This window comes from Macaca nemestrina, chromosome 19 (assembly GCF_043159975.1).
Source record: "Macaca nemestrina isolate mMacNem1 chromosome 19, mMacNem.hap1, whole genome shotgun sequence".
Taxonomy (NCBI): Eukaryota; Metazoa; Chordata; class Mammalia; order Primates; family Cercopithecidae; genus Macaca; species Macaca nemestrina.
The window spans coordinates 6,272,375-6,288,047 of record NC_092143.1 but is presented as its reverse complement, the minus strand read 5'-3'; the positions used below and the strand labels follow the sequence as shown (position 1 = coordinate 6,288,047).

The 15,673-nt window shown below is 41.6% G+C and overlaps 1 long non-coding RNA gene across 1 annotated transcript in view; it reads right to left on the bottom strand.

Annotated features, from left to right (window-relative positions):
- LOC105489339 (uncharacterized) overlaps positions 1–15,323 on the bottom strand; it is a 273,282-nt gene extending 257,959 nt beyond the window's left edge. The window contains exon 1 of the long non-coding RNA XR_011616761.1: positions 14,513–15,323. This is a non-coding gene — a long non-coding RNA (uncharacterized lncRNA). The remainder of the gene's footprint in view (positions 1–14,512) is intronic.
- Positions 15,324–15,673: the final 350 nt, after the last annotated feature.

Below are 15,673 nucleotides of genomic sequence, written 5' to 3'. Positions count from 1 at the left end.
AGTTGGTAATATGGGACGGATGGACCTATGTGTCCTTCCAAAATTTGTATGTTAAAGTCTTCACCACCAGTGTGGCTGTATTTGGAGTAAGGAAGAAACTAAAGTTAAATGAGGCCATGAGGATGGAGCCCTGATCTGATGGGATTAGTGTCCCTATAAAAAGAGACTCCAGAGTTCTCTCCTTCCCCTGCCATGTGGGGACACAGCAAGAAGGCGGGTGCCCAAATCAGCTGGAACCTGATCTTGGACCTCCAGCTCCCAGAACTGTGAGAAATAAATGTCTGCTGTCGAAGCCACCTGATAAATGGTATTTTGGTGTCGTTGCCTGAGAAATTAAGACAGTGGTATTTTGTCATTCTTCCCATTTAAATCTGTAAGTTACCGCAGAGCTTAGATTACACAGTCGCACATTACTGGTTACTTTCTCAGAGCAGAAATTACCCATTGTTTTGCATCAGTTCTAGTGTTACACAGAGTTAATTCTCTTCCAGTCAAAGACTGGGTCACTCCTAGTGTAGTCTAATGGCTGTCAATCTAGCATATAAAGAAAACAACATCAAGGAAAGTGATGGAAACATTTGCAATCACATCACTCTTTTGTTGGCCTGATACATTAATATTTTAAAACTCTGCAGATGCTTCCTAGATCCCACTTTTACATCTCAGGTTTAACTTGCATTGACAGTATCTTTTCCTCAGGCCTTCAGGTGTAGGGGATTGGCATGGAAGGGCTGAGTGAGAAGAGTTGGAAGGAGGTCAGAGGTTAACAACATCTATCCACTTTTTTTTTAATGTGATGTTCTTGAGAATTGCTAATTATAGTAAATGAGTTTGTAGGTGTATATAATTTATATATTGCATATTTGGGCTTATTTAACTATATCGGTTTCTAAAAATTTAAATCAATCTAAACTTTATATGCATATATAAGTATGATCATGAAATTGCTATTCAATATGTCTATGATATGACCTTACTAAGGAACACTGTTTAGATATCAAAATTGAGCACAGTGAGATGATAGTACATACTGATGGTTTTCCTTTCTGTGTGAAATATTTCAAGCATACCATCATTCTTCATTGCTTTTTCATATTTGCCATATTGGTTTTTTATCACTTTTTAAAGTATTCTCAGTCCCACTAACCCTCTCTCCCTCCCCTCCCAAACATAATCTCTCACTTGAATTGATGTTTATCATCTCCATTCATATTTTTAATGATTTTGCTATAAATGCATGTTTTCATTAAACATATTGAGTGTTGGTTTTGAAGGTCCTAGAGTCTTACATAAATGATATCATACTGCAATGCTCTGTTTTTTAGATTTATCCATATTCATGCATGTGGCTCTGGCACATTCACTTTGCTGTATAATATTACAATTTTATGAATATAGCACAATTTATTCCTTTTCCTGTTGAGAAATATATAGGATGTTTCCCATTTCTTGCTATAACAATATTTTTATAAACATTTTTCATCTCTCCTGTGTACATGTGCACAAGTTTCCATTGGCATGTGCTTGGAAATGGAATTAGTAGATTGTAGATTATGCACATTTTGAACTTTATTAGAGAATGCAAAATTATTTTACAAAATGGTTATACCAGTTTGTACTCCCATCACAGGGCATGTGAGTTTTTATGCTCCACATCCTGACTAACCCTTGGAATTGTCAGATTTTCACATTTTTGCCAATTGAAGAATGTGAAATGGTATCTCACTTGGGTTTTAATGTGAACTTCTCTGAGGACTAGTGATGTTGATTATTTTCATGTTGGTTCATCTCCTGTGACTTGTTTGTTCATATTCTTTATCATCTTCCTAGTGAGTTTCTGGTCTGCAGCTTACTGCTTTGAAGGAGTTTGGGGTTTTTTAAGTTATTCTCAACACCAATCATTTATCAGTTATATGTTTTACAAATATCTCTCATTCTGTAGTTTATGTATGGAAATTTTTGTTTTAAATATAGACAATTTGATCTGCATTCTTCCCAGGGCTTGTGTTTTTTGTGTCTTTATTTAAATCCCTCCCTACACTGGGATTAGATATTCTCCAGTATTTTCATCTCAAATTTGAAATTTTGCTTATATCTTTACCTGGAATGTATCTCGGCATATGGTGTAAAGTAAAAGTCTAATTTTATTATTTTTCATATGGATATCCAATTTATTAAATGGTCTATCATTTCCATCTAATTGATAATGCTATTTTGCTGTAAATTGTTTGCATTATGCATGACTTTGTTTATAAAGCAACGTTTACCCTCAAGCTACGTCTTGAAAGTATGCCCCTCCACTGTTCTTCAGAATCGTCTTCTCCATTCTTAGCCCTGTAGTTTTCCATGTTTTTTAATTCACTTATTAAATAAAAAAATTCTTTAGCAATTAGATTGCAGTGATATTGTATTTGGAGATTTAGTGGGAACAGACATTGCTAGAGCCTTTCCATCTATGAAAATGGTAACTCTCCATTTATTTACATTTTTGTTTGTGGTTTTTGAGAAAGTTGTAAATTTTTTCCATATAGGTTTTTATATGTCCTTTGTTGAACTTGTTCCCAAGTATCATGGAGTTTCAGTTAGGCTTTTTGGCAATTATAAATAACATATTATTTTGTTTAACTTTCTGATTGGTGAGTTTTTAACAGAATTAAATTGATTTTCATACATAGATATTTTATCCAGAGGTTCTACTGAACTTTCTTATTTTAAAATTTGTCAATAGGTTAGTTGGGGTGTCAATGTAGAAAATCACATCGTTTGCAAATAATAGCTTAGTTACCGCTTTCTAATTCTTATTCATTTTTTCTCTTTCCAAACTTCCTGCACTGTCCACAACCTCCATCCAAGCCATTTATATAAGGTTCACAAACAGAAGAAACTGAAACACTTAGGAATGCATACTAAGATTATGAAAGCATGAAGAAGCTGGGCGCGGTGGCTCATGCCTGTAATCCTAGCACTTTGGGAGGCCGAGGCGGGTGGATCATGAGGTCAGGTGTTTGAGACCAGCCTGACCAACATGGTGAAACCCCATCTCTACTAAAAATACAAAAATTAGCCAGGCATGGTGGCATGCACCTGTAATCCCAGCTACTCAGGAGGTTGAGGCAGAAGAATCACTTGAACCAAGGAGGCAGAGGTTGCAGTGAGCCGAGACTGCACCACTGCACTCCAGCCTGGGCAACAGAGTAAGACTCTGTCTCAAAAAAAAAGAAAAGAAAAGAAAAGAAAAGTATGAAGAAAAGTAAGCATGTAATATCCTGAAAGTCAGCATAATGTTCATCTTTATGGAAATAATTCATCTCGGTATTGGAATAAAATGTTTGGCAACATATTTAGAAAAGTCACTTCCCCAATGGAAAGAAAGTGGATTTAACTATTGTCACCAAATTCTAATATTCTGTGAGAGAATGTAGGAATGCAATGTATTAGGAAAATTATTTGCTTTTTTAGCCAGGAGTCATCTATCAATACCTTACTTTATATTTTCCATGCTGCTTAGCTGCATCTCAGTTTTTATTTTAAATAGTACTACCACATGGTTTCAATTGGCCTTTATCTTGTATTTTAAATTGTACAGCAAACAAGTGAAAACTGTCATCCTCACAGGTCAGATATAACTATCAATTTCTATTTTTACTGCTCATAAGACAGATTAGCTAACTAATCATCCCTTCTTCCCTGCTCCACATTGTCTGCAGAGTTGGTGGATTGGAAGGTAAATCTACAAATGACAAAAGATGGAACATCATATGTAAGATTCATGGATTAATAAAAGGAGGCTTATCCCACTGTTTCTTAGGTGAATTCCATCCCAATTACACAGGTCTTTCAGAGATCTCAGCTCTGGCTGAGGAATTACACTAAAGCTACATCCCCAAAACTAAGCTGTTAACTTCTCTGGACACAGGCAGCTATACAATGTCCCACGGGCAGAGATGTGGGCACAATTTCTAGTATTCATTTGTCTCTAAAAATAACTTGCCTAATTACATAAACAAAGCACTGCTTTTCTAATGGATATTAGCGGCTTAATTATTTAAGTCAAGTCAGGAGAAGATGTGTAGCTGCATTCACTGCCACAAACTTGCTTGGATTTCACATCTGTTGACTGTCTACTGTGTGAAGGATGACATCAGTTCATTACTGCAATTTCTCTCCCTTGGCAAACTCTAATGAAGTCTGAAGCTTCATCAATTCAACGTGTTCTCTTTGTGGGCTTTATTTAGCATGCCAACTTGGTCAGCAAGACTCTCTTCTCAATGACATCCTAAAGGTCTTTCTGAAAGTGAACCTCAAAGTTAGAAGCAGGACAGATAACATCGTCAAGTCCCTCTCCAGTGTCCAGATGGTTACAATAAACACTCTAACCTCCATGCAGTCACAATGCTTGTAACTTTCTAAAATTGAACGTTTTCAGCTGCATCCCGCCTTGCTCATCCACACATCCACCGTCTTCCTTTAGACACATGCCAGGGGAGTTGCTGAGGAGGAGGGAAAGAACTACACTGCGGCATCCAGCACCATCTGCAGCTGCTTGTTATATATACGTTGGATTTCTGATCCCAGGATAGGCATCGCTGACTTCCTCTCATGTGGAGCCATTTCTCTAAGACTCCAACATGGCAAGTGAAAAAAACAGAGTCATGAACCCATTTTTAATTCATAGAAAGTGTCTATATTCTCGCCACAAGTTGCCCGGGAACTTTCATTTGGGCTCTGAAAATGTAGGCGTTATCTTCAAGTTAAATAGACACTGATGGTTGAAAACATGGAAATGACTATTGAATCACAGACAGATATTATGGATCATAATAGAGTAAATATTGTAGGGAGACAGGTAATAATTTACACCTGTTATGTACTCAGTAACTATTTGTTGAATTGAATGTAATACCTTGGGAAGGGGTGTGAATAAAAGCAGTTTTTTACTGGCTCCCAGCTGTAGTTTCTCCTGTGTTTTTCAGTATCGAACCCTGTCCTCCACCAGACTTTCTAAGGACATGCATTAGCCCCACAAGGGATTCTCCTCTCATTACGATGTGATTTGTCATTCTGTACACTGCACCAATGGGAGAGTGAGCACACAATTATCTACCTCAGGGTGAAGTCCTGATGGCCTTGATTTAAGATTCAGAACGCTTATGGAATATTTTCCCAGAAAATTAGCCCTGTTAATGTTTCTGGAGGAAAGAGAGGAGAGAGGGAGTGTGCAGACACAATATATCTTTGTGTATTAAGAGTGTTACTGTGTGTTTGTCATTGCAAGCTACTAAATCCACACTCTATCACCCTGCAAGTTTTTATATAGGGACGAGTGCTGCTGAGTTGCATTCTACTTGTTCCACATCAGAAACTGTTACTTTCATCTCTCATTGATTTCTTTGGAGAATTCCATTTTGGGTTGTGGGACATGAAGATTGTCATCATATTAAGAAATGTAGAGTTGCTTGCTCAGAGAGTAATGTCGTTGTTCAGCATGGAATGCCAGGATAAACAGCAGTAACCTTTTGGTATTGAGCACCTGGAATGTCCCCCAGGCAGGCAGCATATTCCCAAGTCCAAGGCAGGATGGTTCCTGTCCTGCAGTCAGTGCTGCTCCATCTGACCCGCTAAGAGATCAACAGACTCCTTAGCTCGGTCAGAGTGCTGCCTCTGCCCACACTGAGATCACAGTTTCAACAGTCCCTGGCTTAGGTTGTGTGAGTCTTAAAGGCAGTGAAGATCTGGGCTGTCCCCCGCATATACAGAACAATGCCTTTTATACCCTAGGAACTTAATGAGAGTTTTGTACATGGATGAATGAACGCATGAATGTAGACCTCTCAGACACATTTTCTGCTGTGTAGCTCCTTCTGCTAGCTGCAGTTTCTCAGGGAGATGAATAAACATCACTTGGTTGATTCAGGGCAGATACAAACAGGGAAAAATCTTCCCACCCTGACCAAATATCTGTCATTACCCTGGAGTCTGTCATCTAGTCAGGACTTTCAAAGGGGGATATTAATCTATTTCAATGAGCATTTTCTGAGTAAGTCTTTTTCATGAGCAAAGGAACATGTTTTGGGGACACAATGGTGAATACAACCCCCCCAATCCTGCACCAGGGTATAAACCCTCTTCCCCAAGCCTCTGCCCCTCCTGGTTTAGGCTCTCGCAGGGCCATTTTCTCACTGGACTCCCCACCATCTCCTGACCCCCATCCTCCTGACTATGCCCCACCCCACTCCTCTCACCCTATATGTGGATGAAGAGCTATTTCCTAAAGTGAGGACACCCTCTTGACCTTTCCTCTGCTATGGTTCCAGATTCTCTGGTGACTCCTGAGCTGTGAGACGCTGATGGGAGACTCCAGGGTTCTCAGCACTGGGCCTGACGGCCAGTGGCACCATCCAGGGACATGCTAAAAATTCAGATTCTGATTCCCAGCCAAGATGGCCAAATAGGAACAGCTCGGGTCTGCAGCTCCCAGTGAGACCAATGCAGAAGGTGGGTGATTCCTGCATTTCCAACTGAGGTACCCGGTTCATCTCATTGGGACTGGTTAGACAGTGGGTGCAGCCCACAGAGGGTGAGTAGAAGCAGGGTGGGACGTCGCCTCACTTTGGAAGTGCAAGGGGCCAGGGAACTCCCTCCCCTAGCCAAGAGAAGCCATGAGGGACTGTGCCGTGAAGGACAGTGCTATGTAGCCCAGATACTATGCTTTTCCCACAGTCCTCACAACCCACAAACCAGGAGATTCCCTCCGCCGCCTACACCACCAGGGCCTTAGCTTTCCAGCACAAAACCAGGCGGCCATTTGGGCAGACACTGACCTAGCTGCAGGAGTTTTTTTTCGTACCCCAGTGGCACCTGGAACACCAGTAAGACAGAACCGTTCACTCCCCTGAAAAGGGGGCTGAAGCCAGGGAGCCGAGTGGCCTTGCTCAGTGGATCCCACCTCCACGGAGCCCAACAAGCTAAGATCCACTGGCTTGAAATTCTCGTTGCCAGCACAGCAGTCTGAAGTCCACCTGGGACACTCTAGCTTGGTGGGGTAAGGGGGATCTGCCATTACTAAGGACTGAGTAGGTGGTTTTCCCCTCATAGTGTAAACAAAGCCGCCTGGAAGTTCAGACTGGGTGGAGCCCACCGCAGGGCCACAAAGCCACTGTAGCCAGACTGTCTCTTTAGGTTCCTCCTCTCTGGGCAGGGCATCTCTGAAAGAAAGGCAGCAGCCCCAGTCAGGGGCTTATAGATAAAACTCCCATCTCCCTGGGACAGAGCACCTTGGGGAAGGGGTGGCTGTGGGCACAGCTTCAGCAGACTTAAATGCTCCTGTCTGCCAGCTCTGAAGAGAGCAGCCGATCTCCCAGCACAGCACTCGAGCTCTGCTAAAGGACAGACTGCCTCCTCAAGTGTGTCCTGACCCCCGTGCCTCCTGACGGAGAGACACCTCCCAGCGGGGGTCGACAGACACCTTATACAGGAGAGCTCCAGGTGGCATCTGGCGGGTGCCCCCCTGGGACTAAGTTTCCAGAGGAAGGAACAGGCAGCAATCTTTCCTGTCTGTTCTGCAGCCTCTGCTGGTGATACCCAGGCAAATAGGGTCTGGAGTGGACCTCCAGCAAACTCCAGCAGACCTGCAGAAGAGGGGACTAACTGTTAGAAGGAAAACTAACAAATAGAAAGGAATAGCATCAACATCAACAAAAAGACCAACCACGCAAAAACCCCTTCCGAAGGTCACCAACATCAAAAACCAAAGGTAGATAAATCCATGAAGATGAGGGAAAAACAGTGCAAAAAAGGCTGAAAATCCCAAAAATCAGAATGTCTCTTCTCCTCCAAAGGATCATAACTCTTCACCAGCAAGGGAACAAAATTGGACAGAGAATGAGTCTGATGAATTGACAGAAGTAGGTTTCAGAAGGTGGGTAATAACAAACTTCTCTGAGCTAAAGGAGCATGTTCTAATGCAATGTAAGGAAGCTAAGAACCTTGATATAGGGTTACAGGAACTGCTAACTAGAATAAGCAGTTTAGAGAAGAACATAAATGACCTGATGGAGCTGAAAAACACAGCGCGAGAATTTCAAGAAGCATACACAAGTATCAACAGCTGAATAGATCAAGCAGAAGAAAGTATATCAGAGATCGAAGATCGACTTAATGAAATAAAGCATGAAGACAAGATTACAGAAAAGGAATGAAAAGGAATAAACAAAGCCTCAAAGAAATATGGGACTATGTAAAAAAACCAAACCTATGCTTGATTGGTGTACCTGAAAGTGACAGGGAGAATGGAACGAAGTTGGAAAACACACTTCAGGATATTATCCAGGAGAACTTACCCAACCTAGCAAGACAGGCCAACATTCAAAATTCAGAAAATACACCACAAAGATACTCCTCAAGAAGAGCAACTCAAGACACATAATCATCAGATTCATCAAAGTTGAAATGAAACAAAAAATGTTAAGAACAGCCAGAGAGAAAGGTCGGGTTACCCACAAAGGGAAGCCCATCAGATTATAAGCCAGAAGAGAGAGGGGGCCAATATTCAACATTCTTAAAGAAAAGAATTTTCAACCCAGAATTTTATATCCAGCCAAACTAAGCTTCATAAGTGAAGGAATAATAAAATCCTTTACAGACAAGCAAATGCTAAGGGATGATTTTGTCACTACCAGGCCTGCCTTACAAGAGCTCCTGAAGGAAGCACTAAATATGGAAAGGAAAAAATGGTACCGACCATTGCAAAAACATACTAAAATGTAAAGACCCATCGACACTATGAAGAAACTACATCAACTAATGGGCAAAATAACCAGCTAGCATCATAATGACAGGATCAAATTCATACATAATCATATTAACCTTAAATGTAAATAGGCTAAATGTCCCAATTAAAAGACACAGACTGGCAAATTGGATAAAGAGTCAATATCAATCGGTGTGCTGTATTCAGGAGACCCATCTCATGTGGAAAGACACACATGGGCTCAAAATAAAGGGATGGAGGAAGATTAACCAAGCGAATGGAAAGCAAACAAAGCAGGGATTGCAATCCTGTCTCTGATAAACCAGAGTTTCAACCAGCAAAGATTAAAAAAAAAAGACAAAAGGCATTACATAATGGTAAAGGGATCAATGCAACAAGAAGAGCTAACTATCCTAAATACATATGCGCCCAATACAGGGGGACTCAGATTCATAAAGCAAGTTCTTAGAGACCTAAAAAGAGATTTAGACTCCCACACAATAATAGTGGGAGACTTTAACACCCGAATGTCAATATTAGACAGAATGACGAGACAGAAAATTAACAAGGATATTCAGGACTTGAACTCAGCTCTGGATAGAGCAGACCATCTACAGAACTCTCCACCACAAAAGAACAGAATATACATTCTTCTCAGCACCACATCGCACTTATTCTAAATTAGACCACATAATTGGAAGTAAAACACTCCTCAGCAAGTGCAAAAGAATGGAAATCATAACAGTCAGTCTCTCAGACCACAGTGCAATCAAATTAGAACTCAGGATTAAGAAACTCACTCAAAACCATACAACTACATGGAAACTGAACAACTTGCTCCTGAATGACTACTGGGTAAATAACAAAATTAAGGCAGAAATAAATAAGTTCTTTGAAGCCAATGAAAACAAAGACACAATGTACCAGAATCTCTGGGACACAGCTAAAGCAGTATTTAGAGGGAAATTTATAGCACTAAATGCCCACAGGAGAAAGCAGAAAGCATCTAAAATCGACACCCTAACATCACAATTAAAAGAACTAGAGAAGCAACAGCAAACACATTCAAAAGCTAGCGGAAGACAAGAAATAACTAAGATCAGAGCAGAACTGAAGGACATAGAGACATAAAAATCCTTCAAAAAATCAAGGAATCCAGGAGCTGGTTTTTTGAAAAGATCAACAAAATAAATAGACTGCTAGCCAGATTAATAAAGAAGAAAAGAGAGAAGAATAAAATAGACACAATAAAAAATGATAAAGGGGATATCACCACTGATCCCACAGAAATACAAACTACCATCAGAGAATACTATAAACACATCTGCACAAATAAACTAGAAAATCTAGAAGAAATTGATAAATTCCTGGACACATACACCCTCCCAAGACTAAACCAAGAAGAAGTAGAATCCCCAAATAGACCAATAACAAGTTCTGAAACTGAGGCAGCAATTAACAGCCTACCAACCAAAAAAGCCCAAGACCAGATGGATTCACAGTTGAATTCTACCAAAGGTACAAAGAAGAGCTGGTACCATTCCTTCTGAAACTGTTTCATAAAATAGAAAAAGAGGGACTCCTCACTAACTCATTTTATGAGGCCAGCATCATCCTGATACCAAAATCTGGCAGAGACACAACAAGGCTGGTTCAACATATGCAAATCAATAAACATAATCCATCACATAAACAGAATCAATGACAAAAACTACACGATTATCTCGATAGACGCAGAAAAGGCCTTCAATAAAATTCAACACCCCTTCATGCTAAAATCGCTCAATAAACTAGGTATTGATGGAATGTATCTCAAAATAATAAAAGCTATTTATGACAAAACCACAGCCAATATCATACTGCATAGGCAAAAGCTGGAAACATTCCCTTCAAAAACCGGCACAAGAAAAGGATGCCCTCTCTCACCACTCCTATTCAACATAGTATTGGAAGTTCTGGCCAGGGCAATCAGACAAAAGAAAGAAATAAAGGGTATTCAAGTAGGAAGAGGGAAAGTAAAATTATTCCTGTTTGCAGGTGACATGACTGTGTATTTAGAAAACCTCATCGTCTCAGCCCCGAAAGTCCTTAAGCTGATAAGCAACTTCAGCAAAGTCTCAGGATACAAAATCAGTGTGCAAAAGACACAAACATTCCTATACACCAATAATAGAAAGCCAAATCATGAGTAAACTCCCATTCACAATTGCTACAAAGAGAATAAAATACCTAGGAATACAACTTATGAGGGATGTGAAGGACATCTTCAAGGAGAACTACAAACCACTGCTCAAGGAAATAAGAGAGGACACAAACAAATGGAAAAACATCCCATGCTCATAGATAGGAAGAATCAATATTGTGAAAATGGCCATACTGCCCAAAGTAATTTATAGATTCCATGCTATTCCTATCAAGCTACCATTGACTTTCTTCACAGAATTGGAAAAAACTACTTTAAAGTTCATGTGGAACCAAAAGAGTCCACATTGCCAAGACAATCCTAAGCAAAAAGAACAAAGCTGGAGGCATCACAGTACCCAACTTCAAACTATACTACAAGGCTACAGTAACCAAAACGCATGGTACTGGTACCAAAACAGATATATAGACCAATGAACAGAACAAAGGCCTCAGAAATAACACCACACACCTACAACCATCTGATCTTTGAGAAATATGACAAAAACAAGCAATGGGGAAAGGATTCCCTATTTAATAAATGATGTTGGGAAAACTGGCTAGCCATATGCAGAAAACTGAAACTGGGCCCCTTCCTTACACATTATACAAAAATTAACTCAAGATGGATTAAAGATTTAAACCTAAGACCTAAAACCATAAAAACCCTAGAAGAAAACCTAGGCCGTACCATTCATGAGATAGACATGGGCAAAGACTTCATAAAACACCAAAAGCAATGGCAACAAAAGCCAGAATTGACAAATGGGATGTAATTAAACTAAAGAGCTTCTGCATAGCAAAAGAAACTATCATCAGAGTGAATAGGCAACCCACAGAATGGGAGAAAATGTTTGCAATCTATTAATCTGACAAAGGGCTAGTATCTAGAATCTACAAAGAACTTAAACAAATTTACAAGAAAAAAACAACCCCATCAAAAAATGGGTGAAGAATATGAAGAGACACTTTTCAAAAGAAGACATCTATGCGGCCAACAAACAAATGAAAAAAAAACCTCATCATCACTGTTCATTAGAAAAATGCAAATCAAAACCACAATCAGATACCATCTCACACCAGTTAGAATGGCAATCATTTAAAAAGTCAGGATACAACAGATGCTGGAGAGGATGTGGAGAAATAGGAACGCTTTTACACTGTTTGTGGGAGTGTAAATTAGTTCAACCATTGTGGAAGACAGTGTGGTGAGTCCTCAAGGATCTAGAACTAGAAATATCATTTGACCCAGCAATCCCATTACTGGGTATATACCCAAAGGTTTATAAATCATTCTACTATAAAGACACATGCACACATATGTGTATTGCAGCATTATTCACAATAGCAAAGACTTGGAACCAACTCAAATGCCCATCAGTGATAGATTGGTTAAAGATAATGTGGCACATATACACCATGGAATACTATGCAGCCATAAAAAAGGATGAGTTCGTGTCCTTTGCAGGGACATGGATGAAACTGGAAACCATCATTCTCAACAAACTAACACAGGAACAGCTAACCAAACACTGCATGTTCTCACTCATAAGTGGGAGTTGAACAATGAGAACATATGGGCACAGGGAGGTGAACATCACACACTGCAGGGCCCCATGTGTGTGATGCTGGGGGTTGGGAGCTAGGGGAGGGATGGCATTAGGAGAAACACCTAATGTAGATGATGGGTTGATGGGTGCAGCAAACCACCATTGCACATGTATACCTATGCAACAAACCTGCATGTTCTGCACATGTATCCCAGAACTTAAAGTATAATTTAAAAAATTTCTTTAAAAGGAAATTCGGATTCCATGGCCCCAACCCAGATGCTCTGAGCCAGAAACTCTGGGGGTGGGGCCCAGCGAGTTGCATGTTAACTGACTCCAGTGACTCGCAGGAAGCTGGACTTGGGGGACCACTGCCCTAATCCACTGTCTCTCTCCTGACAACCTCCCAAGAGCTCCCTGGGTCGAGACACATGGTCCTGAGCAACAAGGTCAGTTCTGGAGCACGGAGTGGGCCTACTGGAGGAGTGCATCTGAGTAGGGGGGACCCACAGCAGGTGACAGCGAGAGGCCACTGGGCATAGAGAGGAAGGAAGGACGCCAGAGGCGGGGGCTCAGCAAACAATGTAGAGCACATGGTGTCAATCGGCCTTCTCCAGAGAAACAGATCCAACAGGAGAGGGACCTGAAGGAGTTGGCTCACATGTTTGTGGGGTAGGAAGGCCACAATCCATAGGGCAGGCTGCCGAATGGAAACTCGGGCAGGAACGGATGCTGCAGTTTTGAGGCAGAATTCCTTCTCCTCCCAGAAACCTCCATCTGTGCCCTTGAGGCCCTCAAGTGACTGGACGCAGCCCAGATTACAGAGGGGCATCTCCTTTGCTGAGTCAGCTGACTGTGACTGTGACCACATCCACACAACGCCTTCGCAGCAGCAGCACCTACATTCATGTTTGATAACTTCACTGAGTACGATGGCTTGGCTAAGTGGACACATAAAGCTACCCATCGCACACAACAAAGACAGATTTCCCTTATGCAAAAGTTCTCCGGGGACCAGCATTAGATAAAACAGTTCAACTAAGATTGCAATTTCCAGGACACCCAAGTCCTTGGATACTGACTGTCAAGACCTCCACAAAGGCAGAAGTATGATGCTTCTTCAAAAGGTCTCACCCCAGGAACACCTGGCTAGAAGCTCACATGAAATCAATCCATTTTGCTACCTGCCTTAGCTTGGGCTGCAGTAGAAAAAATCCAGGGGCTGGGTGGCTTAAACAACAGACATTTATTTCTCGCACTTCTGAAAGTTTGCCATGCCTGACCAAGGTGCCCACTGACTGTTTCTGATGAGAACTCTCTCCCTGGCTTGCAGACAGCCACCTTTTCTCTGTGTCTTGACATGGCAGAGAGAGAGAGAGAGAGAGCGAGAATCTCTCTGGTGTCTCTTCATATGAGGGCACTAATCCCATCAGGGGGCTCCAGTCCCACAACCTATTCACCTCCTAAAGGCCCCATCTCCAAATCACATCATGCTGTGGATTTGAGCTCCTACGTATGAACCTGGGTTGGGGAAACACAGACATTCAGTCCACAGCAACACCTGCACTAGGAATTGAAGTCAGTATTTCTTGAGCAGCTATTAGACGCTAAATTAGGCACTGGGGATATTCAGTGAATAAGGCAGAATCTCTGACTTGAAGGTCATTTGTCTAATTATTAGCTAAATCTAAGTTTGATATTAATATATTTTATTTTTTATTAATATGCCTAATAGTTTAATTAATTACATGAATCTCTCCCACCCCAAAAATAGTTGAATTACATTGGGGGAAATTCCCTTTCCTGAAATTCCTGGCAAAATCTGAAAAATAAAACAAATGCTCTTGCTACAAAGTTCAATTAGATAGCAAAACTGTCTGAAGATACAACGCGACCATGTGGCAGTTGAGAGGTGTGTGTGCTCAGCTGCAGGATGTGGCTTGGGCGTGGGATCTGCTGCCTCCCCCCCAGGCTTGAGATCAAGTTCAGGGATACAAAACACCAGCTCTGAAATATTTCCTGTCCTACTTACCGGCTCAACTGTCTGTGCAGAGTCTCCTAAAAAAAGGAGAGGATGCAGGGTCCGACTTTTCCCAAAAGCCACATCCCGTCTGTTTCTGAGGCAGGCAGCACAAAAGAAAAGAGGTGCCAACCCCGGGCTCTGAATTTTAAGGCACCGTAATCTTGACTTTGAGTAAAATGAGTGTCAGCCAATGTCCTTCGCTCTGGGTAACAGGAATAGCTTCTTCTCGACTTCCTGCCCTTGCTGCTGGAAGCGCAGTCCCTGGACAGACCCACAGTCAGCATCTCCTGGGAGCTTCTTGGAACTGCAGAATCCCAGCCCCAGCCCAGCCCAGCCCTGCTGAATCCACAGCTGTGCTGTAACAAGCTCAGCAGGTGACTGACTCCCACACTCAGCAAAGGTAAATACTAGCAGGTGGCTAAGATAAGGCTGGGATGGGAGAGGAGCAGGATCAGGTCTTTCTCAACACCCCCCTTTCTTTTTTAATCTCTTAAACCATCAAGCCTAAAACAATCAGCCTAAAAGTGGTGGCTGGGCTGACAGAGGAGAGCCTCAGCAGATCGGGGCATCCTGATGCTCTCATGAGTTCTTCCACTAATATTTTCCATCACCCTTCATCTTCTTCCTGGGATCAGTTGAGCTGTTGCCTTCAAACATCTCTGAAGTCTATCAAAACATGGGCATTATTAAATTAATCTAAGGTCTTGGTGTTTAATCGGCTAACAATCCTCTCACAGCCACTTCCACAGAGTTGTGCTGGTTTGGTTTCACCACACATTCTGCACTTAGCCTCCTAGACCCAGACAGCGGTAAGAAATGAGCTCTCCACTCATCCTGGTGTTTGCACTGCACAGAAGAGGCCTGTCAACATACAGCAGATTCCACCTAAAACCCACCCCTAAAATCAGTGTGGTCAGCCAGAATTCTGTGTCCCCGATGAGGATGGGGGAAGAGACAGAGAAAACAAGAGAGAAAAACAGAAACGGAGAGACAGGGACTAAAACAAAGACAGAGGCAAAAAGTGGGGGGCAGAGAGACAGATACAGAATCAGAGAGACAGGGACAGAAGAAGAGATAAATAGAATATAGAGACAAACACAAAGACAGAAGTACCAGGTAGGAAATATGACTGGCACAGATGAGGTGAAATCTCATCTGAGCAATGAAAGC